This window comes from Pseudophryne corroboree, chromosome 3 (genome assembly GCF_028390025.1).
Source record: "Pseudophryne corroboree isolate aPseCor3 chromosome 3, aPseCor3.hap2, whole genome shotgun sequence".
In the NCBI taxonomy this organism is placed as follows: domain Eukaryota; kingdom Metazoa; phylum Chordata; class Amphibia; order Anura; family Myobatrachidae; genus Pseudophryne; species Pseudophryne corroboree.
In genome coordinates this window covers 112517409-112541277 of record NC_086446.1, presented here as the reverse complement: position 1 = coordinate 112541277, position 23869 = coordinate 112517409, and the positions used below count along the sequence as shown (strand labels likewise).

The window sequence follows — 23869 nt, the reverse complement described above, 5'->3', positions numbered from 1 at the left end:
TCTACTTCTAACTACTGGTTCATAAATGAATACGTTTGAAAATGGAATGCATCAACAGAACGGTGTTGGCAGTATAAAAATATCTACAGCACCTTGTATTCCCAGGTGGTCTCCTATCCAAGTACTAACCAGGCCCAACACTGCTTAGCTTCCAAGATCAGATGAGATTGGGCGTATCCAGTGTGGTGTGTCTGTAGATGAGCTTTGTGGTTTCTGTTAGAACTTTTCTACTTCTAACTACTGGTTCATAAATGAGTACGTTTGAAAATGGAATGCATCAACAGAACGGTGTTGGCAGTATAAAAATATCTACAGCTCCTTGTATTCTCAGGTGGTCTCCCATCCAAGAACTAACCAGGCCAAACACTGCTTAGCTTCCAAGATCAGATGAGTTTGGGCGTATCCAATGTCGTGTGGCTGTAGATGAGCTGTGTGGTTTCTGTTAGAACTTTTCTACTTCTAACTACTGGTTCATAAATAAGTACGTTTGAAAATGGAATGCATCAACAGAACGGTGTTGGCAGTATAAAAATATCTACAGCACCTTGTATTCCCAGGTGGTCTACCATCCAAGTACTAACCAGGCCCAACACTACTTAGCTTCCAAGATCAGATGAGATTGGGCGTATACAGTGTGGTGTGGCTGTAGATGAGCTTTGTGGTTTCTGTTAGAACTTTTCTACTTCTAACTACTGGTTCATAAATGAATACGTTTGAAAATGGAATGCATCAACAGAACGGTGTTGGCAGTATAAAAATATCTACAGCACCTTGTATTCCCAGTTGGTCTCCCATCCAAGTACTAACCAGGCCCAACACTGCTTAGCTTCCAAGATCAGATGAGTATGGGCGTATCCAATGTGGTGTGGCTGTAGATGAGCTGTGTGGTTTCTGTTAGAACTTTTCTACTTCTAACTACTGGTTCATAAATGAATACGTTTGAAAATGGAATGCATCAACAGAACGGTGTTGGCAGTATAAAAAATATCTACAGCACCTTGTATTCCCAGGTGGTCTCCTATCCAAGTACTAACCAGGCCCAACACTGCTTAGCTTCCAAGATAAGATGAGATTGGGCGTATCCAGTGTGGTGTGGCTGTAGATGAGCTTTGTGGTTTCTGTTTGAACTTTTCTACTTCTAACTACTGGTTCATAAATATATACGTTTGAAAATTGAATGCATCAACATAACGGTGTTGGCAGTATAAAAATATCTACAGCACCTTGTATTCCCAGGTGGTCTCCCATCCAAGTACTAACCAGGCCCAACACTGCTTAACTTCCAAGATCAGATGAGATTGGGCGTTTCCAATGTGGTGTGGCTGTAGATGAGCTTTGTGGTTTCTGTTAGAACTTTTCTACTTCTAACTACTGGTTCATAAATTAATAAGTTTGAAAATGGAATGGATCAACAGAACGGTGTTGGCAGTATAAAAATATCTACAGCACCTTGTATTCCCAGGTGGTCTCCCATCCAAGTACTAACCAGGCCCAACACTGCTTAGCTTCCAAGATCAGATGAGATTGGGCGTATCCAGTGTGGTGTGGCTGTAGATGAGCTTTGTGGTTTCTGTTAAAACTTTTCTACTTCTAACTACTGGTTCATAAATGAATACGTTTTAAAATGGAATGCATCAACAGAACGGTGTTGGCAGTATAAAAATATCTACAGCACCTTGTATTCCCAGGTGTTCTCCCATCCAAGCACTAACCAGGCCCAACACTGCTTAGCTTCGAAGATGAGATGCGATTGGGCGTATCCAGTGTGGTGTGGCTGTAGATGAGCTTTGTGGTTTCTGTTAGAACTTTTCTACTTCTAATTACTGGTTCATAAATGAATAAGTTTGAAAATGGAATGCATCAACAGAACGGTGTTGGCAGTATAAAAATATCTACAGCACCTTGTATTCCCAGGTGGTCTCCCATCCAAGTACTAACCAGGCCCAACACTGCTTAGCTTCCAAGATCAGATGAGATTGGGCGTATCCAGTGTGGTGTGGCTGTAGATGAGCTTTGTGGTTTCTGTTAGAACTTTTCTACTTCTAACTACTGGTTCATAAATGAATACGTTTGAAAATGGAATGCATCAACAGAACGGTGTTGGCAGTATAAAAATATCTACAGCACCTTGTATTCCCAGGTGGTCTCCCATCCAAGTACTAACCAGGCCCAACACTGCTTAGCTTCCAAGATCAGATGAGATTGGGCATATCCAGTGTGGTGTGGCTGTAGATGAGCTTTGTGGTTTCTGTTAGAACTTTTCTACTTCTAACTACTGGTTCATAAATGAAAACGTTTGAAAATGGAATGCATCAACAGAACGGTGTTGGCAGTATAAAAATATCTACAGCACCTTGTATTCCCAGGTGGTCTCCCATCCAAGTACTAACCAGGCCCAACACTGCTTAGCTTCCAAGATCAGATGAGATTGGGCGTATCCAGTGTGGCGTGGCTGTAGATGAGCTTTGTGGTTTCTGTTAGAACCTGTCTACTTCTAACTACTGGTTCATAAATGAAAACGTTTGAAAATGGAATGCATCAACAGAACGGTGTTGGCAGTATAAAAATATCTACAGCACCTTGTATTCCCAGGTGGTCTCCCATCCAAGTACTAACCAGGCCCAACACTGCTTAGCTTCCACATTCAGATGAGATTGGGCGTATCCAGTGTGGTGTGGCTGTAGATGAGCTTTGTGTTTTCTGTTAGAACTTTGCTACTTCTAACTACTGGTTCATAAATGAATACGTTTGAAAATGGAGAGCATCAACAGAACGGTGTTGGCAGTATAAAAATATCTACAGCACCTTGTATTCCCAGGTGGTCTCCCATCCAAGCACTAACCAGGCCCAACACTGCTTAGATTCCAAGATCAGACAAGATTGGGCGTATCCAGTGTGGTGTGGCTGTAGATGAGCTTTGTGGTTTCTATTAGAACTTTTCTACTTCTAACTACTGGTTCATAAATGAATATGTTTGAAAATGGAATGCATCAACAGAACGGTGTTGGCAGTATAAAAATTTCTACAGCACCTTGTATTCCCAGGTGGTCTCCCATGCAAGTACTAACCAGTTCCAACACTGCTTAGCTTCCAAGATCAGATGAGATTGGGCGTATCCAGTGTGGTGTGGCTGTAGATGAGCTTTGTGGTTTCTGTTAGAACTGTTCTACTTCTAACTACTGGTTCATAAATGAATACGTTTGAAAATGGAATGCATCAACAGAACGGTGTTGGCAGTATAAAAATATCTACAGCACCTTGTATTCCCAGGTGGTCTACCATCCAAGTACTAACCAGGCCCAACACTGCTTAGCTTCCAAGATCAGATGAGATTGGGCGTATCCAGTGTGGTGTGGCTGTAGATAAGCTTTGTGGTTTCTGTTAGAACTTTTCTACTTCTAACTACTGGTTCATAAATGAATACATTTAAAAATGGAATGCATCAACAGAACGGTGTTGGCAGTATAAAAATATCTACAGCACCTTAAATTCCCAGTTGGTCTCCCATCCAAGTACTAACCAGGCCCAACACTGCTTAGCTTCCAAGATCAGATGAGTTTGGGCGTATCCAATGTGGTGTGGCTGTAGATGAGCTGTGTGGTTTCTGTTAGAACTTTTCTACTTCTAACTACTGGTTCATAAATGAATACGTTTGAAAATGGAATGCATCAACAGAACGGTGTTGGCAGTATAAAAATATCTACAGCACCTTGTATTCCCAGGTGGTCTCCCATCAAAGTACTAACCAGGCCCAACACTGCTTAGCTTCCAAGATCAGATGAGTTTGGGCGTATCCAATGTGGTGTGGCTTTAGATGAGCTGTGTGGTTTCTGTTAGAACTTTTCTACTTCTTACTACTGGTTCATAAATGAATACGTTTGAAAATGGAATGCATCAACAGAACGGTGTTGGCAGTATAAAAATATCTACAGCACCTTGTATTCCCAGGTGGTCTCCTATCCAAGTACTAACCAGGCCCAACACTGCTTAGCTTCCAAGATCAGATGAGATTTGGCGTATCCAGTGTGGTGTGTCTGTAGATGAGCTTTGTGGTTTCTGTTAGAACTTTTCTACTTCTAACTACTGGTTCATAAATGAGTACGTTTGAAAATGGAATGCATCAACAGAACGGTGTTGGCAGTATAAAAATATCTACAGCTCCTTGTATTCTCAGGTGGTCTCCCATCCAAGAACTAACCAGGCCAAACACTGCTTAGCTTCCAAGATCAGATGAGTTTGGGCGTATCCAATGTCGTGTGGCTGTAGATGAGCTGTGTGGTTTCTGTTAGAACTTTTCTACTTCTAACTACTGGTTCATAAATAAGTACGTTTGAAAATGGAATGCATCAACAGAACGGTGTTGGCAGTATAAAAATATCTACAGCACCTTGTATTCCCAGGTGGTCTCCCATCCAAGTACTAACCAGGCCCAACACTGCTTAGCTTCCACGATCAGATGAGATTGGGCGTATCCAGTGTGGTGTGGCTGTAGATGAGCTTTGTGTTTTCTATTAGAACTTTTCTACTTCTAACTACTGGTTCATAAATGAATATGTTTGAAAATGGAATGCATCAACAGAACGGTGTTGGCAGTATAAAAATATCTACAGCACCTTGTATTCCCAGGTGGTCTCCCATCCAAGCACTAACCAGGCCCAACACTGCTTAGATTCCAAGATCAGACGAGATTGGGCGTATCCAGTGTGGTGTGGCTGTAGATGAGCTTTGTGGTTTCTATTAGAATTTTTCTACTTCTAACTACTGGTTCATAAATGAATATGTTTGAAAATGGAATGCATCAACAGAACGGTGTTGGCAGTATAAAAATTTCTACAGCACCTTGTTTTCCCAGGTGGTCTCCCATGCAAGTACTAACCAGTTCCAACACTGCTTAGCTTCCAAGATCAGATGAGATTGGGCGTATCCAGTGTGGTGTGGCTGTAGATGAGCTTTGTGGTTTCTGTTAGAACTGTTCTACTTCTAACTACTGGTTCATAAATGAATACGTTTGAAAATGGAATGCATCAACAGAACGGTGTTGGCAGTATAAAAATATCTACAGCACCTTGTATTCCCAGGTGGTCTACCATCCAAGTATTAACCAGGCCCAACACTGCTTAGCTTCCAAGATCAGATGAGATTGGGCGTATCCAGTGTGGTGTGGCTGTAGATGAGCTTTGTGGTTTCTGTTAGAACTTTTCTACTTCTAACTACTGGTTCATAAATGAATACATTTGAAAATGGAATGCATCAACAGAACGGTGTTGGCAGTATAAAAATATCTACAGCACCTTAAATTCCCAGTTGGTCTCCCATCCAAGTACTAACCAGGCCCAACACTGCTTAGCTTTCAAGATCAGATGAGTTTGGGCGTATCCAATGTGGTGTGGCTGTTGATGAGCTGTGTGGTTTCTGTTAGAACTTTTCTACTTCTAACTACTGGTTCATAAATGAATACGTTTGAAAATGGAATGCATCAACAGAACGGTGTTGGCAGTATAAAAATATCTACAGCACCTTGTATTCCCAGGTGGTCTCCCATCCAAGTACTAACCAGACCCAACACTGCTTAGCTTCCAAGATCAGATGAGTTTGGGCGTATCCAATGTGGTGTGGCTTTAGATGAGCTGTGTGGTTTCTGTTAGAACTTTTCTACTTCTAACTACTGGTTCATAAATGAATACGTTTGAAAATGGAATGCATCAACAGAACGGTGTTGGCAGTATAAAAATATCTACAGCACCTTGTATTCCCAGGTGTTCTCCCATCCAAGCACTAACCAGGCCCAACACTGCTTAGCTTCGAAGATGAGATGCGATTGGGCGTATCCAGTGTGGTGTGGCTGTAGATGAGCTTTGTGGTTTCTGTTAGAACTTTTCTACTTCTAATTACTGGTTCATAAATGAATAAGTTTGAAAATGGAATGCATCAACAGAACGGTGTTGGCAGTATAAAAATATCTACAGCACCTTGTATTCCCAGGTGGTCTCCCATCCAAGTACTAACCAGGCCCAACACTGCTTAGCTTCCAAGATCAGATGAGATTGGGCGTATCCAGTGTGGTGTGGCTGTAGATGAGCTTTGTGGTTTCTGTTAGAACTTTTCTACTTCTAACTACTGGTTCATAAATGAATACGTTTGAAAATGGAATGCATCAACAGAACGGTGTTGGCAGTATAAAAATATCTACAGCACCTTGTATTCCCAGGTGGTCTCCCATCCAAGTACTAACCAGGCCCAACACTGCTTAGCTTCCAAGATCAGATGAGATTGGGCATATCCAGTGTGGTGTGGCTGTAGATGAGCTTTGTGGTTTCTGTTAGAACTTTTCTACTTCTAACTACTGGTTCATAAATGAATACGTTTGAAAATGGAATGCATCAACAGAACGGTGTTGGCAGTATAAAAAATATCTACAGCACCTTGTATTCCCAGGTGGTCTCCTATCCAAGTACTAACCAGGCCCAACACTGCTTAGCTTCCAAGATAAGATGAGATTGGGCGTATCCAGTGTGGTGTGGCTGTAGATGAGCTTTGTGGTTTCTGTTTGAACTTTTCTACTTCTAACTACTGGTTCATAAATGAATAAGTTTGAAAATGGAATGGATCAACAGAACGGTGTTGGCAGTATAAAAATATCTACAGCACCTTGTATTCCCAGGTGGTCTCCCATCCAAGTACTAACCAGGCCCAACACTGCTTAGCTTCCAAGATCAGATGAGATTGGGCGTATCCAGTGTGGTGTGGCTGTAGATGAGCTTTGTGGTTTCTGTTAAAACTTTTCTACTTCTAACTACTGGTTCATAAATGAATACGTTAGAAAATGGAATGCATCAACAGAACGGTGTTGGCAGTATAAAAATATCTACAGCACCTTGTATTCCCAGGTGGGCTCCCATCCAAGTACTAACCAGGTCCAACACTGCTTAGCTTCCAAGATCAGATGAGATTGGGCATATCCAATGTGGTATGGCTGTAGATGAGCTTTGTGGTTTCTGTTAGAACTTTTCTACTTCTAACTACAGGTTCATAAATGAATACGTTTGAAAATGGAATGCATCAACAGAATGGTGTTGGCAGTATAAAAATATCTACAGCACCTTGTATTCCCAGGTGGTCTCCCATCAAAGTACTAACCAGGTCCAACACTGCTTAGCTTCCAAGATCAGATGAGATTAAGCGTATCCAATGTGGTATGGCTGTAGATGAGCTTTGTGGTTTCTGTTAGAACTTTTCTACTTCTAACTACAGGTTCATAAATGAATACGTTTGAAAATGGAATGCATCAACAGAACGGTGTTGGCAGTATAAAAATATCTACAGCACCTTGTATTCCCAGGTGGGCTCCCATCCAAGTACTAACCAGGTCCAACACTGCTTAGCTTCCAAGATCAGATGAGATTGTGCGTATCCAGTGTGGTGTGGCTGCAGATGAGCTTTGTGGTTTCTGTTAGAACTTTTCTACTTCTAACTACTGGTTCATAAATGAATACGTTTGAAAATGGAATGCATCAACAGAACGGTGTTGGCAGTATAAAAATATCTACAGCACCTTGTATTCCCAGGTGGTTTCCCATCCAAGTACTAACCTAGCCCAACACTGCTTAGCTTCCAAGATCAGATGAGATTGGGCGTACCCAGTGTGGTGTGGCTGTAGATGACCTTTGTGGTTTCTGTTAGAACTTTTCTACTTCTAACTACTGGTTCATAAATGAGGATGTTTGAAAATGGAATGCATCAACAGAACGGTGTTGGCAGTATAAAAATATCTACAGCACCTTGTATTCCAAGGTGGTTTCCCATCCAAGTACTAACCTAGCCCAACACTGCTTAGCTTCCAAGATCAGATGAGATTGGGCGTACCCAGTGTGGTGTGGCTGTAGATGACCTTTGTGGTTTCTGTTAGAACTTTTCTACTTCTAACTACTGGTTCATAAATGAGGATGTTTGAAAATGAAATGCATCAACAGAACGGTGTTGGCAGTATAAAAATATCTACAGCACCTTGTAGTCCCAGGTGGTCTCCCATCCAAGTACTAACCAGGTCTAACACTGCTTAGCTTCCAAGATCAGATGAGATTGGGCGTATCCAGTGTGGTGTGGCTGTAGATGAGCTTTGTGGTTTCTGTTAGAACTTTTCTACTTCTAACAACTGGTTCATAAATGAATACGTTTGAAAATGGAATGCATCAACAGAACGGTGTTGGCAGTATAAAAATATCTACAGTACCTTGTATTCCCAGGTGGGCTCCCATCCAAGTACTAACCAGGTACAACACTGCTTAGCTTCCAAGATCAGATGAGATTGGGCGTATCCAATGTGGTATGGCTGTAGATGAGCTTTGTGGTTTCTGTTAGAACTTTTCTACTTCTAACTACTGGTTCATAAATGAATACGTTTGAAAATGGAATGCATCAACAGAACGGTGTTGGCAGTATAAAAATATCTACAGCACCTTCTATTCCCAGGTGGTCTCCCATCCAAGTACTAACCAGGCCCAACACTGCTTAGCTTCCAAGATCAGATGAGATTAGGCGTATCCAGTCTGGTGTGGCTGTAGATGAGCTTTGTGGTTTCTGTTAGAACTTTTCTACTTCTAACTACTGGTTCATAAATGAATACGTTTTAAAATGGAATGCATCAACAGAACGGTGTTGGCAGTATAAAAATATCTACAGCACCTTGTATTCCCAGGTGGTCTCCCATCCAAGTACTAACCAGGCCCAACACTGCTTAGCTTCCAAGATCAGATGAGATTGGGCGTATCCAGTGTGGTGTGGCTGTAAATAAGCTTGGTGGTTTCTGTTAGAACTTTTCTACTTCTAACTACTGGTTCATAAATGAAAACGTTTGAAAATGGAATGCATCAACAGAACGGTGTTGGCAGTATAAAAATATCTACAGCACCTTGTATTCCCAGGTGGTCTCCCATCCAAGTACTAACCAGGCCCAACACTGCTTAGCTTCCAAGATCAGATGAGATTGGGCGTATCCAGTGTGGTGTGACTGTAGATGAGCTTTGTGGTTTCTGTTAGAACTTTTCTACTTCTAACTACTGGTTCATAAATGAATACGTTTTAAAATGGAATGCATCAGCAGAACGGTGTTGGCAGTATAAAAATATCTACAGCACCTTGTATAACCAGGTGGTCTCTCATCCAAGTGCTAACCAGGCTCAACACTGCTTAGCTTCCAAGATCAGATGAGACTAGGCGTATCCAGTCTGGTGTGGCTGTAGATGAGCTTTGTGGTTTCTGTTAGAACTTTTCTACTTCTAACTACTGGTTCATAAATGAATACGTTTTAAAATGGAATGCATCAACAGAACGGTGTTGGCAGTATAAAAATATCTACAGCACCTTGTATAACCAGGTGGTCTCCCATCCAAGTACTAACCAGGCCCAACACTGCTTAGCTTCCAAGATCAGATGAGATTAGGCGTATCCAGTCTGGTGTGGCTGTAGATGAGCTTTGTTGTTTCTGTTAGAACTTTTCTACTTCTAACTACTGGTTCATAAATGAATACGTTTGAAAATGGAATGCATCAACAGAACGGTGTTGGCAGTATAAAAATATCTACAGCACCTTGTATTCCCAGGTGGTCTTCCATCCAAGCACTAACCAGGCCCAACACTGTTTAGCTTCCAAGATCAGACGAGATTGGGCGTATCCAGTGTGGTGTGGCTGTAGATGAGCTTTGTGGTTTCTATTAGAACTTTTCTACTTCTAACTACTGGTTCATAAATGAATACGTTTGAAAATGGAATGCATCAAAAGAACAGTGTTGGCAGTATAAAAATATCTACAGCACCTTGTATTCCCAGGTGGTCTCCCATCCAAGTACTAACCAGGCCCAACACTGCTTAGCTTCCAAGATCAGATGAGATTGGGCGTATCCAGTGTGGTTTGGATGTAGATGAGCTTTGTGGTTTCTGTTAGAACTTTTCTACTTCTAACTACTGGTTCATAAATGAATACGTTAGAAAATGGAATGCATCAACAGAACGGTGTTGGCAGTATAAAAATATCTACAGCACCTTGTATTCCCAGGTGGTCTCCCATCCAAGTACGAACCAGGCCCAACACTGCTTAGCTTCCAAGATCTGATGAGATTGGGCGTATCCAGTGTGGAGTGGCTGTAGATGAGCTTTGTGGTTTCTGTTAGAACTTTTCTACTTCTAACTACTGGTTCATAAATGAATACGTTTGAAAATGGAATGCATCAACAGAACGGTGTTGGCAGTATAAAAATATCTACAGCACCTTGTATTCCCAGGTGGTCTCCCATCCAAGTACTAACCAGGCCCAACACTGCGTAGCTTCCAAGATCAGATGAGATTGGGCATATCCAGTGTAGTGTGGCTGTACATGAGCTTTGTGGTTTCTGTTAGAACTTTTCTACTTCTAACTACTGGTTCATAAATGAAAACGTTTGAAAATGGAATGCATCAACAGAACGGTGTTGGCAGTATAAAAATATCTACAGCACCTTGTATTCCCAGGTGGTCTCCCATCCAAGTACTAACCAGGCCCAACACTGCTTAGCTTCCAAGATCAGATGAGATTGGGCGTATCCAGTGTAGCGTGGCTGTAGATGAGCTTTGTGGTTTCTGTTAGAACTTGTCTACTTCTAACTACTGGTTCATAAATGAAAACGTTTGAAAATGGAATGCATCAACAGAACGGTGTTGGCAGTATAAAAATATCTACAGCACCTTGTATTCCCAGATGGTCTCCCATCCAAGTACTAACCAGGCCCAACACTGCTTAGCTTCCACGATCAGATGAGATTGGGCGTATCCAGTGTGGTGTGGCTGTAGATGAGCTTTGTGTTTTCTGTTAGAACTGTGCTACTTCTAACTACTGGTTCATAAATGAATACGTTTGAAAATGGAGTGCATCAACAGAACGGTGTTGGCAGTATAAAAATATCTACAGCACCTTGTATCCCCAGGTGGTCTCCCATCCAAGCACTAACCAGGCCCAACACTGCTTAGATTCCAAGATCAGACGAGATTGGGCGTATCCAGTGTGGTGTGGCTGTAGATGAGCTTTGTGGTTTCTATTAGAACTTTTCTACTTCTAACTACTGGTTCATAAATGAATATGTTTGAAAATGGAATGCATCAACAGAACGGTGTTGGCAGTATAAAAATTTCTACAGCACCTTGTATTCCCAGGTGGTCTCCCATGCAAGTACTAACCAGTTCCAACACTGCTTAGCTTCCAAGATCAGATGAGATTGGGCGTATCCAGTGTGGTGTGGCTGTAGATGAGCTTTGTGGTTTCTGTTAGAACTTTTCTACTTCTAACTACTGGTTCATAAATGAATACGTTTGAAAATGGAATGCATCAACAGAACGGTGTTGGCAGTATAAAAATATCTACAGCACCTTGTATTCCCAGGTGGTCTCCCATCCAAGTACTAACCAGGCCCAACACTGCGTAGCTTCCAAGATCAGATGAGATTGGGCATATCCAGTGTGGTGTGGCTGTACATGAGCTTTGTGGTTTCTGTTAGAACTTTTCTACTTCTAACTACTGGTTCATAAATGAAAACGTTTGAAAATGGAATGCATCAACAGAACGGTGTTGGCAGTATAAAAATATCTACAGCACCTTGTATTCCCTGGTGGTCTCCCATCCAAGTACTAACCAGGCCCAACACTGCTTAGCTTCCAAGATCAGATGAGATTGGGCGTATCCAGTGTAGCGTGGCTGTAGATGAGCTTTGTGGTTTCTGTTAGAACTTGTCTACTTCTAACTACTGGTTCATAAATGAAAACGTTTGAAAATGGAATGCATCAACAGAACGGTGTTGGCAGTATAAAAATATCTACAGCACCTTGTATTCCCAGGTGGTCTCCCATCCAAGCACTAACCAGGCCCAACACTGCTTAGATTCCAAGATCAGACGAGATTGGGCGTATCCAGTGTGGTGTGGCTGTAGATGAGCTTTGTGGTTTCTGTTAGAACTGTTCTACTTCTAACTACTGGTTCATAAATGAATACATTTGAAAATGGAATGCATCAACAGAACGGTGTTGGCAGTATAAAAATATCTACAGCACCTTGTATTCCCAGGTGGTCTACCATCCAAGTACTAACCAGGCCCAACACTGCTTAGCTTCCAAGATCAGATGAGATTGGGCGTATCCAGTGTGGTGTGGCTGTAGATGAGCTTTGTGGTTTCTGTTAGAACTTTTCTACTTCTAACTACTGGTTCATAAATGAATACATTTGAAAATGGAATGCATCAACAGAACGGTGTTGGCAGTATAAAAATATCTACAGCACCTTAAATTCCCAGTTGGTCTCCCATCCAAGTACTAACCAGGCCCAACACTGCTTAGCTTCCAAGATCAGATGAGTTTGGGCGTATCCAATGTGGTGTGGCTGTAGATGAGCTGTGTGGTTTCTGTTAGAACTTTTCTACTTCTAACTACTGGTTCATAAATAAATACGTTTGAAAATGGAATGCATCAACAGAACGGTGTTGGCAGTATAAAAATATCTACAGCACCTTGTATTCCCAGGTGGTCTCCCATCCAAGTACTAACCAGGCCAAACACTGCTTAGCTTCCAAGATCAGATGAGTTTGGGCGTATCCAATGAGGTGTGGCTTTAGATGAGCTGTGTGGTTTCTGTTAGAACTTTTCTACTTCTAACTACTGGTTCATAAATGAATACGTTTGAAAATGGAATGCATCAACAGAACGGTGTTGGCAGTATAAAAATATCTACAGCACATTGTATTCCCAGGTGGTCTCCTATCCAAGTACTAACCAGGCCCAACACTGCTTAGCTTCCAAGATCAGATGAGATTGGGCGTATCCAGTGTGGTGTGGCTGTAGATGAGCTTTGTGGTTTCTGTTAGAACTTTTCTACCTCTAACTACTGGTTCATAAATGAATACGTTTGAAAATGGAATGCATCAACAGAACGGTGTTGGCAGTATAAAAATATCTACAGCACCTTGTATTCCCAGGTGGTCTCCCATCCAAATACTAACCAGGCCCAACACTGCTTAGCTTCCAAGATCAGATGAGATTGGGCGTATCCAGTATGGTGTGGCTGTAGATGAGCTGTGTGGTTTCTGTTAGAACTTTTCTACTTCTAACTACTGGTTCATAAATGAAAACGTTTGAAAATGGAATGCATCAACAGAACGGTGTTGGCAGTATAAAAATATCTACAGCACCTTGTATTCCCAGGTGGTCTCCCATCCAAGTACTAACCAGGCCCAACACTGCTTAGCTTCCAAGATCAGATGAGATTGGGCGTATCCAGTGTAGCGTGGCTGTAGATGAGCTTTGTGGTTTCTGTTAGAACTTGTCTACTTCTAACTACTGGTTCATAAATGAAAACGTTTGAAAATGGAATGCATCAACAGAACGGTGTTGGCAGTATAAAAATATCTACAGCACCTTGTATTCCCAGATGGTCTCCCATCCAAGTACTAACCAGGCCCAACACTGCTTAGCTTCCACGATCAGATGAGATTGGGCGTATCCAGTGTGGTGTGGCTGTAGATGAGCTTTGTGTTTTCTGTTAGAACTGTGCTACTTCTAACTACTGGTTCATAAATGAATACGTTTGAAAATGGAGTGCATCAACAGAACGGTGTTGGCAGTATAAAAATATCTACAGCACCTTGTATTCCCAGGTGGTCTCCCATCCAAGCACTAACCAGGCCCAACACTGCTTAGATTCCAAGATCAGACGAGATTGGGCGTATCCAGTGTGGTGTGGCTGTAGATGAGCTTTGTGGTTTCTATTAGAACTTTTCTACTTCTAACTACTGGTTCATAAATGAATATGTTTGAAAATGGAATGCATCAACAGAACGGTGTTGGCAGTATAAAAATTTCTACAGCACCTTGTATTCCCAGGTGGTCTCCCATGCAAGTACTAACCAGTTCCAACACTGCTTAGCTTCCAAGATCAGATGAGATTGGGCGTATCCAGTGTGGTGTGGCTGTAGATGAGCTTTGTGGTTTCTGTTAGAACTTTTCTACTTCTAACTACTGGTTCATAAATGAATACGTTTGAAAATGGAATGCATCAACAGAACGGTGTTGGCAGTATAAAAATATCTACAGCACCTTGTATTCCCAGGTGGTCTCCCATCCAAGTACTAACCAGTCCCAACACTGCGTAGCTTCCAAGATCAGATGAGATTGGGCATATCCAGTGTGGTGTGGCTGTACATGAGCTTTGTGGTTTCTGTTAGAACTTTTCTACTTCTAACTACTGGTTCATAAATGAAAACGTTTGAAAATGGAATGCATCAACAGAACGGTGTTGGCAGTATAAAAATATCTACAGCACCTTGTATTCCCTGGTGGTCTCCCATCCAAGTACTAACCAGGCCCAACACTGCTTAGCTTCCAAGATCAGATGAGATTGGGCGTATCCAGTGTAGCGTGGCTGTAGATGAGCTTTGTGGTTTCTGTTAGAACTTGTCTACTTCTAACTACTGGTTCATAAATGAAAACGTTTGAAAATGGAATGCATCAACAGAACGGTGTTGGCAGTATAAAAATATCTACAGCACCTTGTATTCCCAGGTGGTCTCCCATCCAAGCACTAACCAGGCCCAACACTGCTTAGATTCCAAGATCAGACGAGATTGGGCGTATCCAGTGTGGTGTGGCTGTAGATGAGCTTTGTGGTTTCTGTTAGAACTGTTCTACTTCTAACTACTGGTTCATAAATGAATACATTTGAAAATGGAATGCATCAACAGAACGGTGTTGGCAGTATAAAAATATCTACAGCACCTTGTATTCCCAGGTGGTCTACCATCCAAGTACTAACCAGGCCCAACACTGCTTAGCTTCCAAGATCAGATGAGATTGGGCGTATCCAGTGTGGTGTGGCTGTAGATGAGCTTTGTGGTTTCTGTTAGAACTTTTCTACTTCTAACTACTGGTTCATAAATGAATACATTTGAAAATGGAATGCATCAACAGAACGGTGTTGGCAGTATAAAAATATCTACAGCACCTTAAATTCCCAGTTGGTCTCCCATCCAAGTACTAACCAGGCCCAACACTGCTTAGCTTCCAAGATCAGATGAGTTTGGGCGTATCCAATGTGGTGTGGCTGTAGATGAGCTGTGTGGTTTCTGTTAGAACTTTTCTACTTCTAACTACTGGTTCATAAATAAATACGTTTGAAAATGGAATGCATCAACAGAACGGTGTTGGCAGTATAAAAATATCTACAGCACCTTGTATTCCCAGGTGGTCTCCCATCCAAGTACTAACCAGGCCAAACACTGCTTAGCTTCCAAGATCAGATGAGTTTGGGCGTATCCAATGAGGTGTGGCTTTAGATGAGCTGTGTGGTTTCTGTTAGAACTTTTCTACTTCTAACTACTGGTTCATAAATGAATACGTTTGAAAATGGAATGCATCAACAGAACGGTGTTGGCAGTATAAAAATATCTACAGCACATTGTATTCCCAGGTGGTCTCCTATCCAAGTACTAACCAGGCCCAACACTGCTTAGCTTCCAAGATCAGATGAGATTGGGCGTATCCAGTGCGGTGTGGCTGTAGATGAGCTTTGTGGTTTCTGTTAGAACTTTTCTACTTCTAACTACTGGTTCATAAAAGAGTACGTTTGAAAATGGAATGCATCAACAGAACGGTGTTGGCAGTATAAAAATATCTACAGCTCCTTGTATTCTCAGGTGGTCTCCCATCCAAGAACTAACCAGGCCAAACACTGCTTAGCTTCCAAGATCAGATGAGTTTGGGCGTATCCAATGTCGTGTGGCTGTAGATGAGCTGTGTGGTTTCTGTTAGAACTTTTCTACTTCTAACTACTGGTTCATAAATAAGTACGTTTGAAAATGGAATGCATCAACAGAACGGTGTTGGCAGTATAAAAATATCTACAGCACCTTGTATTCCCAGGTGGTCTCCCATCCAAGTACTAACCAGGCCCAACACTGCTTAGATTCCGAGATCAGATGAGATTGGGCGTATCCAGTGTGGTGTGGCTGTAGATGAGCTTTATGGTTTCTGTTAGAACTTTTCTACTTCTAACTACTGGTTCATAAATGAATACGTTTGAAAATGGAATGCATCAACAGAACGGTGTTGGCAGTATAAAAATATCTACAGCACCTTGTATTCCCAGTTGGTCTCCCATCCAAGTACTAACCAGGCCCAACACTGTTTAGCTTCCAAGATCAGATGAGATTGGGCGTATCCAGTGTGGTGTGGCTGTAGACGAGCTTTGTGGTTTCTGTTAGAACTTTTCTACTTCTAACTACTGGTTCATAAATGAATACGTTTGAAAATGGAATGCATCAACAGAACGGTGTTGGCAGTATAAAAATATCTACAGCACCTTGTATTCCCAGGTGGTCTCCCATTCAAGTACTAACCAGGCCCAACGATGCTTAGCTTCCAAGATCAGATGAGATTGGGCGTATCCAGTGTTTTGTGGCTGTAGATGAGCTTTGTGGTTTCTGTTAGTACTTTTCTACTTCTAACTACTGGTTCATAAATGAATACGTTTGAAAATGGAATGCATCAAAAGAACGGTGTTGGCAGTATAAAAATATCTACAGCACCTTGTATTCCCAGGTGGTCTGCCATCCAAGTAATAACCAGGCCCAACATTGCTTAGCTTCCAAGATCAGATGAGTTTGGGCGTATCCAGTGTGGTGTGGCTGTAGATGAACTTTGTGGTTTCTGTTAGAACTTTTCTACTTCTAACTACTGGTTCATAAATGAATAAGTTTGAAAATGGAATGCATCAACAGAACGGTGTTGGCAGTATAAAAATATCTTCAGCACCTTGTATTCCCAGGTGGTCTCCCATCCAGGTACTAACCAGGAACAACACTGCTTAGCTTCCGAGATCAGATGAGATTGGGCGTATCCAGTGTGGTGTGGCTGTAGATGACCTTTGTCGTTTCTGTTAGAACTTTTCTACTTCTAACTACTGGTTCATAAATGAAAACGTTTGAAAATGGAATGCATCAACAGAACGGTTTTGGCAGTATAAAAATATCTACAGCACCTTGTATTCCCAGGTGGTCTCCCATCCAAGTACTAACCAGGCCCAACACTGCTTAGCTTCCAAGATCAGATGAGATTGGGCGTAACCAGTGTGGTGTGGCTGTAGATGAGCTTTGTGGTTTCTGTTAGAACTTTTCTACTTCTAACTACTGGTTCATAAATGAATACGTTTGAAAATGGAATGCATCAACAGAACGGTGTTGGCAGTATAAAAATATCTACAGCACCTTGTATTCCCAGGTGGTCTCCCATCCAAGTACTAACCAGGCCCAACACTGCTTAGCTTCCAAGATCAGATGAGATTGGGCGTATCCAGTGTGGTGTGGCTGTAGATGAGCTTTGTGGTTTCTGTTAGAACTTTTTTACTTCTAACTACTGGTTCATAAATGAATACGTTTGAAAATGGAATACATCAACAGAACGGTGTTGGCAGTATAAAAATATCTACAGCACCTTGTATTCCCAGGTGGTCTCCCATCCAAGTACTAACCAGGCCCAACACTGCTTAGCTTTCAAGTTCAGATGAGATTGGGCGTATCCAGTGTGGTATCGCTGTAGATGAGCTTTGTGGTTTCTGTTAGAACTTTTCTACTTCTAACTACTGGTTCATAAATGAATACGTTTGAAAATGGAATGCATCAACAGAACGGTGTTGGCAGTATAAAAATATCTACAGCACCTTCTATTCCCAGGTGGTCTCCCATCCAAGTACTAACCAGGCCCAACACTGCTTAGCTTCCAAGATCAGATGAGATTAGGCGTATCCAGTCTGGTGTGGCTGTAGATGAGCTTTGTGGTTTCTGTTAGAACTTTTCTACTTCTAACTACTGGTTCATAAATGAATACGTTTTAAAATGGAATGCATCAACAGAACGGTGTTGGCAGTATAAAAATATCTACAGCACCTTGTATTCCCAGGTGGTCTCCCATCCAAGTACTAACCAGGCCCAACACTGCTTAGCTTCCAAGATCAGATGAGATTGGGCGTATCCAGTGTGGTGTGGCTGTAAATAAGCTTGGTGGTTTCTGTTAGAACTTTTCTACTTCTAACTACTGGTTCATAAATGAAAACGTTTGAAAATGGAATGCATCAACAGAACGGTGTTGGCAGTATAAAAATATCTACAGCACCTTGTATTCCCAGGTGGTCTCCCATCCAAGTACTAACCAGGCCCAACACTGCTTAGCTTCCAAGATCAGATGAGATTGGGCGTATCCAGTGTGGTGTGGCTGTAGATGAGCTTTGTGGTTTCTGTTAGAACTTTTCTACTTCTAACTACTGGTTCATAAATGAATACGTTTTAAAATGGAATGCATCAGCAGAACGGTGTTGGCAGTATAAAAATATCTACAGCACCTTGTATAACCAGGTGGTCTCTCATCCAAGTACTAACCAGGCCCAACACTGCTTAGCTTCCAAGATCAGATGAGACTAGGCGTATCCAGTCTGGTGTGGCTGTAGATGAGCTTTGTGGTTTGTGTTAGAACTTTTCTACTTCTAACTACTGGTTCATAAATGAATACGTTTTAAAATGGAATGCATCAACAGAACGGTGTTGGCAGTATAAAAATATCTACAGCACCTTGTATAACCATGTGGTCTCCCATCCAAGTACTAACCAGGCCCAACACTGCTTAGCTTCCAAGATCAGATGAGATTAGGCGTATCCAGTCTGGTGTGGCTGTAGATGAGCTTTGTGGTTTCTGTTAGAACTTTTCTACTTCTAACTACTGGTTCATAAATGAATACGTTTGAAAATGGAATGCATCAACAGAACGGTGTTGGCAGTATAAAAATATCTACAGCACCTTCTATTCCCAGGTGGTCTCCCATCCAAGTACTAACCAGGCCCAACACTGCTTCGCTTCCAAGATCAGATGAGATTAGGCGTATCCAGTCTGGTGTGGCTGTAGATGAGCTTTGTGGTTTCTGTTAGAACTTTTCTACTTCTAACTACTGGTTCATAAATGAATACGTTTTAAAATGGAATGCATCAACAAAACGGGGTTGGCAGTATAAAAATATCTACAGCACCTTGTATTCCCAGGTGGTCTCCCATCCAAGTACTATCCAGGCCCAACACTGCTTAGCTTCCAAGATCAGATGAGATTGGGCGTATCCAGTGTGGTGTGGCTGTAGATGAGCTTTGTGGTTTCTGTTAGAACTTTTCTACTTCTAACTACTGGTTCATAAATTAACACGTTTTAAAATGGAATGCATCAACAGAACGGTGTTGGCAGTATAAAAATATCTACAGCACCTTGTATTCCAAGGTGGTCTCCCATCCAAGTACTAACCAGGCCCAACACTGCTTAGCTTCCAAGATCAGATGAGATTGGGCGTATCCAGTGTGGTGTGGCTGTAGATAAGCTTTGTGGTTTCTGTTAGAACTTTTCTACTTCTAAATACTGGTTCATAAATGAATACATTTGAAAATGAAATGCATCAACAGAATTGTGTTGGCAGTATAAAAATATCTACAGCACCTTGTATTCCCAGGTGGTCTCCCATCCAAGTACTAACCTGGCCCAACACTGCTTAGCTTCCAAGATCAGATGAGATTGGGCGTATCCAGTGTGGTGTGGCTGTAGATGAGCTTTGTGGTTTCTGTTAGAACTTTTCTACTTCTAACTACTGGTTCATAAATTAATACGTTTGAAAATGGAATGCATCAACAGAACGGTGTTGGCAGTATAAAAATATCTTCAGCACCTTGTATTCCCAGGTGGTCTCCTATCCAAGTACTAACCAGGCCCAACATTGCTTAGCTTCCAAGATCAGATGAGATTGGGCGTATCCAGTCTGGTGTGGCTGTAGATGAGCTTTGTGGTTTCTGTTAGAACTTTTCTACTTCTAACTACTGGTTCATAAATGAATACGTTTTAAAATGGAATGCATCAACAGAACGGTGTTGGCAGTATAAAAATATCTACAGCACCTTGTATTCCCAGGTGGTCTCCCATCCAAGTACTAACCAGGCCCAACACTGCTTAGCTTCCAAGATCAGATGAGATTAGGCGTATCCAGTGTGGTGTGGCTGTAGATAAGCTTTGTGGTTTCTGTTAGATCTTTTCTACTTCTAACTACTGGTTCATAAATGAATACGTTTTAAAATGGAATGCATCAACAGAACGGTGTTGGCAGTATAAAAATATCTACAGCACCTTGTATTCCCAGGTGGTCTCCCATCCAAGTACTAACCAGGCCCAACACTGCTTAGCTTCCAAGATCAGATGAGATTAGGCGTATCCAGTATGGTGTGGCTGTAGATGAGCTTTGTTGTTTTTGTTAGAACTTTTCTACTTCTAACTACTGGTTCATAAATGAATACGTTTGAAAATGGAATGCATCAACAGAACGGTGTTGGCAGTATAAAAATATCTACAGCACCTTCTATTCCCAGGTGGTCTCCCATCCAAGTACTAACCAGGCCCAACACTGCTTCGCTTCCAAGATCAGATGAGATTAGGCGTATTCAGTCTGGTGTGGCTGTAGATGAGCTTTGCGGTTTCTGTTAGAACTTTTCTACTTCTAACTACTGGTTCATAAATGAATACGTTTTAAAATGGAATGCATCAACAAAACGGTGTTGGCAGTATAAAAATATCTACAGCACCTTGTATTCCCAGGTGGTCTCCCATCCAAGTACTAACCAGGCCCAACACTGCTTCGCTTCCAAGATCAGATGAGATTAGGCGTATCCAGTCTGGTGTGGCTGTTGATGAGCTTTGTGGTTTCTGTTAGAACTTTTCTACTTCTAACTACTGGTTCATAAATGAATACGTTTTAAAATGGAATGCATCAACAAAACGGTATTGGCAGTATAAAAATATCTACAGCACCTTGTATTCCCAGGTGGTCTCCCATCCAAGTACTAACCAGGCCCAACACTGCTTAGCTTCCAAGATCTGATGAGATTGGGCGTATCCAGTATGGTGTGGCTGTAGATAAGCTTTGTGGTTTCTGTTAGAACTTTTCTACTTCTAAATACTGGTTCATAAATGAATACATTTGAAAATGGAATGCATCAACAGAACGGTGTTGGCAGTATAAAAATATCTACAGCACCTTCTATTCCCAGGTGGTCTCCCATCCAAGTACTAACCAGGCCCAACACTGCTTAGCTTCCAAGATCAGATGAGATTAGGCGTATCCAGTCTGGTGTGGCTGTAGATGAGCTTTGTGGTTTCTGTTAGAACTTTTCTACTTCTAACTACTGGTTCATAAATGAATACGTTTTAAAATGGAATGCATCAACAAAACGGTGTTGGCAGTATAAAAATTAGAGATGAGCGGATTCGGTTTTACTCGGTTTTACTCGGTTCTCAAAACCGAATCTTATTGGCTATCCAAAACACGTGACATCTGTGAGCCAATAAGATGTCGTTTTGAGAACCGAGTAAAACCGAGTAAAACCGAATCCGCTCATCTCTAATAAAAATATCTACAGCACCTTCTATTCCCAGGTGGTCTCCCATCCAAGTACTAACCAGGCCCAACACTGCTTCGCTTCCAAGATCAGATGAGATTAGGCGTATCCAGTCTGGTGTGGCTGTAGATGAGCTTTGTGGTTTCTGTTAGAACTTTTCTACTTCTAACTACTGGTTCATAAATGAATACGTTTTAAAATGGAATGCATCAACAGAACGGTGTTGGCAGTATAAAAATATCTACAGCACCTTGTATTCCCAGGTGGTCTCCCATCCAAGTACTAACCAGGCCCAACACTGCTTAGCTTCCAAGATCAGATGAGATTGGGCGTATCCAGTGTGGTGTGGCTGTAGAAAAGCTTTGTGGTTTCTGTTAGAACTTTTCTACTTCTAACTACTGGTTCATAAATGAATACGTTTTAAAATGGAATGCATCAACAGAACGGTGTTGGCAGTATAAAAATATCTACAGCACCTTGTATTCCCAGGTGGTCTCCCATCCAAGTACTAACCAGGCCCAACACTGCTTAGCTTCCAAGATCAGATGAGATTGGGCGTATCCAGTGTGGTATGGCTGTAGATGAGCTTTGTGGTTTCTGTTAGAACTTTTCTACTTCTAACTACTGGTTCATAAATTAATACGTTTGAAAATGGAATGCATCAACAGAACGGTGTTGGCAGTATAAAAATATCTACAACACCTTGTATTCCCAGGTGGTCTCCTATCCAAGTACTAATCAGGCCCAACATTGCTTAGCTTCCAAGATCAGATGAGATTGGGCGTATCCAGTCTAGTGTGGCTGTAGATGAGCTTTGTGGTTTCTGTTAGAACTTTTCTACTTCTAACTACTGGTTCATAAATGAATACGTTTTAAAATGGAATGCATCAACAGAACGGTGTTGGCAGTATAAAAATATCTACAGCACCTTGTATTCCCAGGTGGTCTCCCATCCAAGTACTAACCAGGCCCAACACTGCTTAGCTTCCAAGATCAGATGAGATTGGGCGTATCCAGTGTGGTGTGGCTGTAGATAAGCTTGGTGGTTTCTGTTAGAACTTTTCTACTTCTAACTACTGGTTCATAAATGAATACGTTTGAAAATGGAATGCATCAACAGAACGGTGTTGGCAGTATAAAAATATCTACAGCACCTTCTATTCCCAGGTGGTCTCCCATCCAAGTACTAACCAGGCCCAACACTGCTTCGCTTCCAAGATCAGATGAGATTAGGCGCATCCAGTCTGGTGTGGCTGTAGATGAGCTTTGTGGTTTCTGTTAGAACTTTTCTACTTCTAACTACTGGTTCATAAATGAATACGTTTTAAAATGGAATGCATCAACAAAACGGTGTTGGCAGTATAAAAATATCTACAGCACCGTGTATTACCAGGTGGTCTCCCATCCAAGTACTAACCAGGCCCAACACTGCTTAGCTTCCAAGATCAGATGAGATTGGGCGTATCCAGTGTGGTGTGGCTGTAGATGAGCTTTGTGGTTTCTGTTAGAACTTTTCTACTTCTAACTACTGGTTCATAAATTAATACGTTTTAAATTGGAATGCATCAACAGAACGGTGTTGGCAGTATAAAAATATCTACAGCACCTTGTATTCCCAGGTGGTCTCCTATCCAAGTACTAACCAGGCCCAACACTGCTTAGCTTCCAAGATCAGATGAGAATGGGCGTATCCAGTATGGTGTGGCTGTAGATAAGCTTTGTGGTTTCTGTTAGAACTTTTCTACTTCTAAATACTGGTTCATAAATGAATACATTTGAAAATGGAATGCATCAACAGAACGGTGTTGGCAGTATAAAAATATCTACAGCACCTTGTATTCCCAGGTGGTCTCCCATCCAAATACTAACCAAGCCCAACACTGCTTAGCTTCCAAGATCAGATGAGATTAGGCGTATCCAGTCTGGTGTGTCTGTAGATGAGCTTTGTGGTTTCTGTTAGAACTTTTCTACTTCTAACTACTGGTTCATAAATGAATACGTTTTAAAATGGAATGCATCAACAGAACGGTGTTGGCAGTATAAAAATATCTACAGCACCTTGTATTCCCAGGTGGTCTCCCATCCAAGTACTAACCAGGCCCAACACTGCTTAGCTTCCAAGATCAGATGAGATTGGGCGTATCCAGTGTGGTGTGGCTGTAGATGAGCTTTGTGGTTTCTGTTAGAACTTTTCTACTTCTAACTACTGGTTCATAAATTAATACGTTTGAAAATGGAATGCATCAACAGAAAGGTGTTGGCAGTATAAAAATATCTACAGCACCTTGTATTCCCAGGTGGTCTCCTATCCAAGTACTAACCAGGCCCAACATTGCTTAGCTTCCAAGATCAGATGATATTGGGCGTATCCAGTCTGGTGTGGCTGTAGATGAGCT

The 23869-nt window shown here is 41.7% G+C and overlaps 50 non-coding genes and 54 pseudogenes across 50 annotated transcripts; all 104 read right to left on the bottom strand.

Annotated features, from left to right (window-relative positions):
• Window positions 1-80: 80 nt before the first annotated feature.
• Window positions 81-199, bottom strand: LOC134885918 (5S ribosomal RNA). Its single transcript, XR_010170020.1, has one exon. It is a non-coding gene; the product is annotated as a 5S ribosomal RNA (ribosomal RNA).
• A 107-nt stretch (window positions 200-306) lies between these two features.
• On the bottom strand, window positions 307-425 carry LOC134894367 (5S ribosomal RNA; annotated as a pseudogene).
• Window positions 426-532: 107 nt separating this feature from the next.
• Window positions 533-651, bottom strand: LOC135069805 (5S ribosomal RNA). The gene has a single exon (XR_010255987.1). It is a non-coding gene; the product is annotated as a 5S ribosomal RNA (ribosomal RNA).
• Window positions 652-758: 107 nt separating this feature from the next.
• On the bottom strand, window positions 759-877 carry LOC134890637 (5S ribosomal RNA; annotated as a pseudogene).
• Window positions 878-985: 108 nt separating this feature from the next.
• LOC134889977 (5S ribosomal RNA) lies at window positions 986-1104 on the bottom strand (annotated as a pseudogene).
• A 107-nt stretch (window positions 1105-1211) lies between these two features.
• LOC134901925 (5S ribosomal RNA) lies at window positions 1212-1330 on the bottom strand. The gene has a single exon (XR_010175401.1). It is a non-coding gene; the product is annotated as a 5S ribosomal RNA (ribosomal RNA).
• A 107-nt stretch (window positions 1331-1437) lies between these two features.
• LOC135064030 (5S ribosomal RNA) lies at window positions 1438-1556 on the bottom strand. Its single transcript, XR_010250345.1, has one exon. It is a non-coding gene; the product is annotated as a 5S ribosomal RNA (ribosomal RNA).
• Window positions 1557-1663: 107 nt separating this feature from the next.
• Window positions 1664-1782, bottom strand: LOC134897466 (5S ribosomal RNA; annotated as a pseudogene).
• A 107-nt stretch (window positions 1783-1889) lies between these two features.
• LOC135064018 (5S ribosomal RNA) lies at window positions 1890-2008 on the bottom strand. Its single transcript, XR_010250334.1, has one exon. It is a non-coding gene; the product is annotated as a 5S ribosomal RNA (ribosomal RNA).
• Window positions 2009-2115: 107 nt separating this feature from the next.
• LOC135058967 (5S ribosomal RNA) lies at window positions 2116-2234 on the bottom strand. The gene has a single exon (XR_010245388.1). It is a non-coding gene; the product is annotated as a 5S ribosomal RNA (ribosomal RNA).
• Window positions 2235-2341: 107 nt separating this feature from the next.
• LOC135060348 (5S ribosomal RNA) lies at window positions 2342-2460 on the bottom strand. Its single transcript, XR_010246742.1, has one exon. It is a non-coding gene; the product is annotated as a 5S ribosomal RNA (ribosomal RNA).
• Window positions 2461-2567: 107 nt separating this feature from the next.
• Window positions 2568-2686, bottom strand: LOC134884540 (5S ribosomal RNA). Its single transcript, XR_010168684.1, has one exon. It is a non-coding gene; the product is annotated as a 5S ribosomal RNA (ribosomal RNA).
• Window positions 2687-2793: 107 nt separating this feature from the next.
• LOC134893238 (5S ribosomal RNA) lies at window positions 2794-2912 on the bottom strand (annotated as a pseudogene).
• Window positions 2913-3019: 107 nt separating this feature from the next.
• On the bottom strand, window positions 3020-3138 carry LOC134892411 (5S ribosomal RNA; annotated as a pseudogene).
• A 107-nt stretch (window positions 3139-3245) lies between these two features.
• On the bottom strand, window positions 3246-3364 carry LOC135061458 (5S ribosomal RNA). Its single transcript, XR_010247837.1, has one exon. It is a non-coding gene; the product is annotated as a 5S ribosomal RNA (ribosomal RNA).
• Window positions 3365-3471: 107 nt separating this feature from the next.
• On the bottom strand, window positions 3472-3590 carry LOC134887008 (5S ribosomal RNA; annotated as a pseudogene).
• Window positions 3591-3697: 107 nt separating this feature from the next.
• On the bottom strand, window positions 3698-3816 carry LOC134889603 (5S ribosomal RNA; annotated as a pseudogene).
• A 107-nt stretch (window positions 3817-3923) lies between these two features.
• On the bottom strand, window positions 3924-4042 carry LOC134891476 (5S ribosomal RNA; annotated as a pseudogene).
• A 107-nt stretch (window positions 4043-4149) lies between these two features.
• Window positions 4150-4268, bottom strand: LOC134894365 (5S ribosomal RNA; annotated as a pseudogene).
• Window positions 4269-4375: 107 nt separating this feature from the next.
• Window positions 4376-4494, bottom strand: LOC135067052 (5S ribosomal RNA). Its single transcript, XR_010253281.1, has one exon. It is a non-coding gene; the product is annotated as a 5S ribosomal RNA (ribosomal RNA).
• A 107-nt stretch (window positions 4495-4601) lies between these two features.
• Window positions 4602-4720, bottom strand: LOC134889505 (5S ribosomal RNA; annotated as a pseudogene).
• Window positions 4721-4827: 107 nt separating this feature from the next.
• On the bottom strand, window positions 4828-4946 carry LOC134892596 (5S ribosomal RNA; annotated as a pseudogene).
• A 107-nt stretch (window positions 4947-5053) lies between these two features.
• LOC135070244 (5S ribosomal RNA) lies at window positions 5054-5172 on the bottom strand. Its single transcript, XR_010256415.1, has one exon. It is a non-coding gene; the product is annotated as a 5S ribosomal RNA (ribosomal RNA).
• Window positions 5173-5279: 107 nt separating this feature from the next.
• On the bottom strand, window positions 5280-5398 carry LOC134893022 (5S ribosomal RNA; annotated as a pseudogene).
• A 107-nt stretch (window positions 5399-5505) lies between these two features.
• On the bottom strand, window positions 5506-5624 carry LOC134892111 (5S ribosomal RNA; annotated as a pseudogene).
• Window positions 5625-5731: 107 nt separating this feature from the next.
• LOC134897465 (5S ribosomal RNA) lies at window positions 5732-5850 on the bottom strand (annotated as a pseudogene).
• A 107-nt stretch (window positions 5851-5957) lies between these two features.
• LOC135064005 (5S ribosomal RNA) lies at window positions 5958-6076 on the bottom strand. Its single transcript, XR_010250322.1, has one exon. It is a non-coding gene; the product is annotated as a 5S ribosomal RNA (ribosomal RNA).
• A 107-nt stretch (window positions 6077-6183) lies between these two features.
• LOC135058966 (5S ribosomal RNA) lies at window positions 6184-6302 on the bottom strand. The gene has a single exon (XR_010245387.1). It is a non-coding gene; the product is annotated as a 5S ribosomal RNA (ribosomal RNA).
• Window positions 6303-6410: 108 nt separating this feature from the next.
• Window positions 6411-6529, bottom strand: LOC134889976 (5S ribosomal RNA; annotated as a pseudogene).
• Window positions 6530-6636: 107 nt separating this feature from the next.
• Window positions 6637-6755, bottom strand: LOC135063994 (5S ribosomal RNA). The gene has a single exon (XR_010250311.1). It is a non-coding gene; the product is annotated as a 5S ribosomal RNA (ribosomal RNA).
• A 107-nt stretch (window positions 6756-6862) lies between these two features.
• Window positions 6863-6981, bottom strand: LOC135069052 (5S ribosomal RNA). Its single transcript, XR_010255244.1, has one exon. It is a non-coding gene; the product is annotated as a 5S ribosomal RNA (ribosomal RNA).
• Window positions 6982-7088: 107 nt separating this feature from the next.
• Window positions 7089-7207, bottom strand: LOC135070044 (5S ribosomal RNA). Its single transcript, XR_010256218.1, has one exon. It is a non-coding gene; the product is annotated as a 5S ribosomal RNA (ribosomal RNA).
• Window positions 7208-7314: 107 nt separating this feature from the next.
• LOC134890042 (5S ribosomal RNA) lies at window positions 7315-7433 on the bottom strand (annotated as a pseudogene).
• A 107-nt stretch (window positions 7434-7540) lies between these two features.
• On the bottom strand, window positions 7541-7659 carry LOC135066945 (5S ribosomal RNA). The gene has a single exon (XR_010253178.1). It is a non-coding gene; the product is annotated as a 5S ribosomal RNA (ribosomal RNA).
• A 107-nt stretch (window positions 7660-7766) lies between these two features.
• LOC134885585 (5S ribosomal RNA) lies at window positions 7767-7885 on the bottom strand. Its single transcript, XR_010169698.1, has one exon. It is a non-coding gene; the product is annotated as a 5S ribosomal RNA (ribosomal RNA).
• Window positions 7886-7992: 107 nt separating this feature from the next.
• On the bottom strand, window positions 7993-8111 carry LOC134891165 (5S ribosomal RNA; annotated as a pseudogene).
• Window positions 8112-8218: 107 nt separating this feature from the next.
• Window positions 8219-8337, bottom strand: LOC134891255 (5S ribosomal RNA; annotated as a pseudogene).
• A 107-nt stretch (window positions 8338-8444) lies between these two features.
• On the bottom strand, window positions 8445-8563 carry LOC134889566 (5S ribosomal RNA; annotated as a pseudogene).
• Window positions 8564-8670: 107 nt separating this feature from the next.
• Window positions 8671-8789, bottom strand: LOC134902123 (5S ribosomal RNA). Its single transcript, XR_010175597.1, has one exon. It is a non-coding gene; the product is annotated as a 5S ribosomal RNA (ribosomal RNA).
• Window positions 8790-8896: 107 nt separating this feature from the next.
• Window positions 8897-9015, bottom strand: LOC134901460 (5S ribosomal RNA). Its single transcript, XR_010174951.1, has one exon. It is a non-coding gene; the product is annotated as a 5S ribosomal RNA (ribosomal RNA).
• A 333-nt stretch (window positions 9016-9348) lies between these two features.
• On the bottom strand, window positions 9349-9467 carry LOC134894500 (5S ribosomal RNA; annotated as a pseudogene).
• Window positions 9468-9574: 107 nt separating this feature from the next.
• Window positions 9575-9693, bottom strand: LOC134888865 (5S ribosomal RNA; annotated as a pseudogene).
• Window positions 9694-9800: 107 nt separating this feature from the next.
• Window positions 9801-9919, bottom strand: LOC135065262 (5S ribosomal RNA). Its single transcript, XR_010251545.1, has one exon. It is a non-coding gene; the product is annotated as a 5S ribosomal RNA (ribosomal RNA).
• Window positions 9920-10026: 107 nt separating this feature from the next.
• Window positions 10027-10145, bottom strand: LOC135067218 (5S ribosomal RNA). Its single transcript, XR_010253439.1, has one exon. It is a non-coding gene; the product is annotated as a 5S ribosomal RNA (ribosomal RNA).
• Window positions 10146-10252: 107 nt separating this feature from the next.
• Window positions 10253-10371, bottom strand: LOC134892526 (5S ribosomal RNA; annotated as a pseudogene).
• Window positions 10372-10478: 107 nt separating this feature from the next.
• LOC135066330 (5S ribosomal RNA) lies at window positions 10479-10597 on the bottom strand. Its single transcript, XR_010252580.1, has one exon. It is a non-coding gene; the product is annotated as a 5S ribosomal RNA (ribosomal RNA).
• A 107-nt stretch (window positions 10598-10704) lies between these two features.
• On the bottom strand, window positions 10705-10823 carry LOC135069390 (5S ribosomal RNA). The gene has a single exon (XR_010255573.1). It is a non-coding gene; the product is annotated as a 5S ribosomal RNA (ribosomal RNA).
• A 107-nt stretch (window positions 10824-10930) lies between these two features.
• On the bottom strand, window positions 10931-11049 carry LOC134893630 (5S ribosomal RNA; annotated as a pseudogene).
• A 107-nt stretch (window positions 11050-11156) lies between these two features.
• On the bottom strand, window positions 11157-11275 carry LOC134892410 (5S ribosomal RNA; annotated as a pseudogene).
• Window positions 11276-11382: 107 nt separating this feature from the next.
• LOC134889972 (5S ribosomal RNA) lies at window positions 11383-11501 on the bottom strand (annotated as a pseudogene).
• A 107-nt stretch (window positions 11502-11608) lies between these two features.
• LOC135070737 (5S ribosomal RNA) lies at window positions 11609-11727 on the bottom strand. The gene has a single exon (XR_010256890.1). It is a non-coding gene; the product is annotated as a 5S ribosomal RNA (ribosomal RNA).
• A 107-nt stretch (window positions 11728-11834) lies between these two features.
• LOC134889504 (5S ribosomal RNA) lies at window positions 11835-11953 on the bottom strand (annotated as a pseudogene).
• Window positions 11954-12060: 107 nt separating this feature from the next.
• Window positions 12061-12179, bottom strand: LOC135061457 (5S ribosomal RNA). Its single transcript, XR_010247836.1, has one exon. It is a non-coding gene; the product is annotated as a 5S ribosomal RNA (ribosomal RNA).
• A 107-nt stretch (window positions 12180-12286) lies between these two features.
• On the bottom strand, window positions 12287-12405 carry LOC134887007 (5S ribosomal RNA; annotated as a pseudogene).
• A 107-nt stretch (window positions 12406-12512) lies between these two features.
• LOC134894239 (5S ribosomal RNA) lies at window positions 12513-12631 on the bottom strand (annotated as a pseudogene).
• Window positions 12632-12738: 107 nt separating this feature from the next.
• LOC134886595 (5S ribosomal RNA) lies at window positions 12739-12857 on the bottom strand. Its single transcript, XR_010170677.1, has one exon. It is a non-coding gene; the product is annotated as a 5S ribosomal RNA (ribosomal RNA).
• Window positions 12858-12964: 107 nt separating this feature from the next.
• LOC135067117 (5S ribosomal RNA) lies at window positions 12965-13083 on the bottom strand. Its single transcript, XR_010253342.1, has one exon. It is a non-coding gene; the product is annotated as a 5S ribosomal RNA (ribosomal RNA).
• Window positions 13084-13190: 107 nt separating this feature from the next.
• Window positions 13191-13309, bottom strand: LOC135066329 (5S ribosomal RNA). The gene has a single exon (XR_010252579.1). It is a non-coding gene; the product is annotated as a 5S ribosomal RNA (ribosomal RNA).
• A 107-nt stretch (window positions 13310-13416) lies between these two features.
• LOC135069389 (5S ribosomal RNA) lies at window positions 13417-13535 on the bottom strand. Its single transcript, XR_010255572.1, has one exon. It is a non-coding gene; the product is annotated as a 5S ribosomal RNA (ribosomal RNA).
• Window positions 13536-13642: 107 nt separating this feature from the next.
• LOC134889503 (5S ribosomal RNA) lies at window positions 13643-13761 on the bottom strand (annotated as a pseudogene).
• A 107-nt stretch (window positions 13762-13868) lies between these two features.
• On the bottom strand, window positions 13869-13987 carry LOC134892409 (5S ribosomal RNA; annotated as a pseudogene).
• Window positions 13988-14094: 107 nt separating this feature from the next.
• LOC134894512 (5S ribosomal RNA) lies at window positions 14095-14213 on the bottom strand (annotated as a pseudogene).
• Window positions 14214-14320: 107 nt separating this feature from the next.
• LOC135070736 (5S ribosomal RNA) lies at window positions 14321-14439 on the bottom strand. The gene has a single exon (XR_010256889.1). It is a non-coding gene; the product is annotated as a 5S ribosomal RNA (ribosomal RNA).
• Window positions 14440-14546: 107 nt separating this feature from the next.
• On the bottom strand, window positions 14547-14665 carry LOC134889501 (5S ribosomal RNA; annotated as a pseudogene).
• Window positions 14666-14772: 107 nt separating this feature from the next.
• On the bottom strand, window positions 14773-14891 carry LOC135061456 (5S ribosomal RNA). The gene has a single exon (XR_010247835.1). It is a non-coding gene; the product is annotated as a 5S ribosomal RNA (ribosomal RNA).
• Window positions 14892-14998: 107 nt separating this feature from the next.
• LOC134887006 (5S ribosomal RNA) lies at window positions 14999-15117 on the bottom strand (annotated as a pseudogene).
• A 107-nt stretch (window positions 15118-15224) lies between these two features.
• Window positions 15225-15343, bottom strand: LOC134894237 (5S ribosomal RNA; annotated as a pseudogene).
• A 107-nt stretch (window positions 15344-15450) lies between these two features.
• LOC134887150 (5S ribosomal RNA) lies at window positions 15451-15569 on the bottom strand (annotated as a pseudogene).
• A 107-nt stretch (window positions 15570-15676) lies between these two features.
• Window positions 15677-15795, bottom strand: LOC134894364 (5S ribosomal RNA; annotated as a pseudogene).
• Window positions 15796-15902: 107 nt separating this feature from the next.
• Window positions 15903-16021, bottom strand: LOC134885430 (5S ribosomal RNA). The gene has a single exon (XR_010169544.1). It is a non-coding gene; the product is annotated as a 5S ribosomal RNA (ribosomal RNA).
• A 107-nt stretch (window positions 16022-16128) lies between these two features.
• Window positions 16129-16247, bottom strand: LOC135067557 (5S ribosomal RNA). Its single transcript, XR_010253769.1, has one exon. It is a non-coding gene; the product is annotated as a 5S ribosomal RNA (ribosomal RNA).
• Window positions 16248-16354: 107 nt separating this feature from the next.
• Window positions 16355-16473, bottom strand: LOC134895688 (5S ribosomal RNA; annotated as a pseudogene).
• A 107-nt stretch (window positions 16474-16580) lies between these two features.
• Window positions 16581-16699, bottom strand: LOC134893390 (5S ribosomal RNA; annotated as a pseudogene).
• A 107-nt stretch (window positions 16700-16806) lies between these two features.
• LOC134894693 (5S ribosomal RNA) lies at window positions 16807-16925 on the bottom strand (annotated as a pseudogene).
• A 107-nt stretch (window positions 16926-17032) lies between these two features.
• LOC134901682 (5S ribosomal RNA) lies at window positions 17033-17151 on the bottom strand. The gene has a single exon (XR_010175167.1). It is a non-coding gene; the product is annotated as a 5S ribosomal RNA (ribosomal RNA).
• Window positions 17152-17258: 107 nt separating this feature from the next.
• On the bottom strand, window positions 17259-17377 carry LOC135063982 (5S ribosomal RNA). The gene has a single exon (XR_010250300.1). It is a non-coding gene; the product is annotated as a 5S ribosomal RNA (ribosomal RNA).
• Window positions 17378-17484: 107 nt separating this feature from the next.
• Window positions 17485-17603, bottom strand: LOC134901735 (5S ribosomal RNA). The gene has a single exon (XR_010175217.1). It is a non-coding gene; the product is annotated as a 5S ribosomal RNA (ribosomal RNA).
• A 107-nt stretch (window positions 17604-17710) lies between these two features.
• On the bottom strand, window positions 17711-17829 carry LOC134889564 (5S ribosomal RNA; annotated as a pseudogene).
• Window positions 17830-17936: 107 nt separating this feature from the next.
• Window positions 17937-18055, bottom strand: LOC134902121 (5S ribosomal RNA). The gene has a single exon (XR_010175595.1). It is a non-coding gene; the product is annotated as a 5S ribosomal RNA (ribosomal RNA).
• A 107-nt stretch (window positions 18056-18162) lies between these two features.
• On the bottom strand, window positions 18163-18281 carry LOC135063971 (5S ribosomal RNA). Its single transcript, XR_010250289.1, has one exon. It is a non-coding gene; the product is annotated as a 5S ribosomal RNA (ribosomal RNA).
• Window positions 18282-18388: 107 nt separating this feature from the next.
• LOC134897259 (5S ribosomal RNA) lies at window positions 18389-18507 on the bottom strand (annotated as a pseudogene).
• Window positions 18508-18614: 107 nt separating this feature from the next.
• LOC134894874 (5S ribosomal RNA) lies at window positions 18615-18733 on the bottom strand (annotated as a pseudogene).
• A 107-nt stretch (window positions 18734-18840) lies between these two features.
• Window positions 18841-18959, bottom strand: LOC134891698 (5S ribosomal RNA; annotated as a pseudogene).
• A 107-nt stretch (window positions 18960-19066) lies between these two features.
• LOC134900992 (5S ribosomal RNA) lies at window positions 19067-19185 on the bottom strand. Its single transcript, XR_010174490.1, has one exon. It is a non-coding gene; the product is annotated as a 5S ribosomal RNA (ribosomal RNA).
• A 107-nt stretch (window positions 19186-19292) lies between these two features.
• On the bottom strand, window positions 19293-19411 carry LOC135061310 (5S ribosomal RNA). The gene has a single exon (XR_010247695.1). It is a non-coding gene; the product is annotated as a 5S ribosomal RNA (ribosomal RNA).
• A 107-nt stretch (window positions 19412-19518) lies between these two features.
• On the bottom strand, window positions 19519-19637 carry LOC135058615 (5S ribosomal RNA). The gene has a single exon (XR_010245041.1). It is a non-coding gene; the product is annotated as a 5S ribosomal RNA (ribosomal RNA).
• A 107-nt stretch (window positions 19638-19744) lies between these two features.
• Window positions 19745-19863, bottom strand: LOC134894437 (5S ribosomal RNA; annotated as a pseudogene).
• A 107-nt stretch (window positions 19864-19970) lies between these two features.
• LOC135060490 (5S ribosomal RNA) lies at window positions 19971-20089 on the bottom strand. Its single transcript, XR_010246883.1, has one exon. It is a non-coding gene; the product is annotated as a 5S ribosomal RNA (ribosomal RNA).
• Window positions 20090-20196: 107 nt separating this feature from the next.
• Window positions 20197-20315, bottom strand: LOC135065667 (5S ribosomal RNA). The gene has a single exon (XR_010251941.1). It is a non-coding gene; the product is annotated as a 5S ribosomal RNA (ribosomal RNA).
• A 107-nt stretch (window positions 20316-20422) lies between these two features.
• Window positions 20423-20541, bottom strand: LOC134891672 (5S ribosomal RNA; annotated as a pseudogene).
• Window positions 20542-20648: 107 nt separating this feature from the next.
• On the bottom strand, window positions 20649-20767 carry LOC134890674 (5S ribosomal RNA; annotated as a pseudogene).
• A 107-nt stretch (window positions 20768-20874) lies between these two features.
• Window positions 20875-20993, bottom strand: LOC135058725 (5S ribosomal RNA). The gene has a single exon (XR_010245148.1). It is a non-coding gene; the product is annotated as a 5S ribosomal RNA (ribosomal RNA).
• Window positions 20994-21100: 107 nt separating this feature from the next.
• Window positions 21101-21219, bottom strand: LOC134889563 (5S ribosomal RNA; annotated as a pseudogene).
• A 266-nt stretch (window positions 21220-21485) lies between these two features.
• Window positions 21486-21604, bottom strand: LOC134891697 (5S ribosomal RNA; annotated as a pseudogene).
• A 107-nt stretch (window positions 21605-21711) lies between these two features.
• Window positions 21712-21830, bottom strand: LOC135059539 (5S ribosomal RNA). Its single transcript, XR_010245941.1, has one exon. It is a non-coding gene; the product is annotated as a 5S ribosomal RNA (ribosomal RNA).
• Window positions 21831-21937: 107 nt separating this feature from the next.
• Window positions 21938-22056, bottom strand: LOC134900358 (5S ribosomal RNA). Its single transcript, XR_010173871.1, has one exon. It is a non-coding gene; the product is annotated as a 5S ribosomal RNA (ribosomal RNA).
• Window positions 22057-22163: 107 nt separating this feature from the next.
• Window positions 22164-22282, bottom strand: LOC134894964 (5S ribosomal RNA; annotated as a pseudogene).
• A 107-nt stretch (window positions 22283-22389) lies between these two features.
• Window positions 22390-22508, bottom strand: LOC135063959 (5S ribosomal RNA). The gene has a single exon (XR_010250278.1). It is a non-coding gene; the product is annotated as a 5S ribosomal RNA (ribosomal RNA).
• A 107-nt stretch (window positions 22509-22615) lies between these two features.
• Window positions 22616-22734, bottom strand: LOC134890967 (5S ribosomal RNA; annotated as a pseudogene).
• A 107-nt stretch (window positions 22735-22841) lies between these two features.
• Window positions 22842-22960, bottom strand: LOC135069228 (5S ribosomal RNA). The gene has a single exon (XR_010255415.1). It is a non-coding gene; the product is annotated as a 5S ribosomal RNA (ribosomal RNA).
• Window positions 22961-23067: 107 nt separating this feature from the next.
• LOC134889630 (5S ribosomal RNA) lies at window positions 23068-23186 on the bottom strand (annotated as a pseudogene).
• A 107-nt stretch (window positions 23187-23293) lies between these two features.
• LOC134894345 (5S ribosomal RNA) lies at window positions 23294-23412 on the bottom strand (annotated as a pseudogene).
• Window positions 23413-23519: 107 nt separating this feature from the next.
• Window positions 23520-23638, bottom strand: LOC135063948 (5S ribosomal RNA). The gene has a single exon (XR_010250267.1). It is a non-coding gene; the product is annotated as a 5S ribosomal RNA (ribosomal RNA).
• Window positions 23639-23745: 107 nt separating this feature from the next.
• Window positions 23746-23864, bottom strand: LOC134895344 (5S ribosomal RNA; annotated as a pseudogene).
• Window positions 23865-23869: the final 5 nt, after the last annotated feature.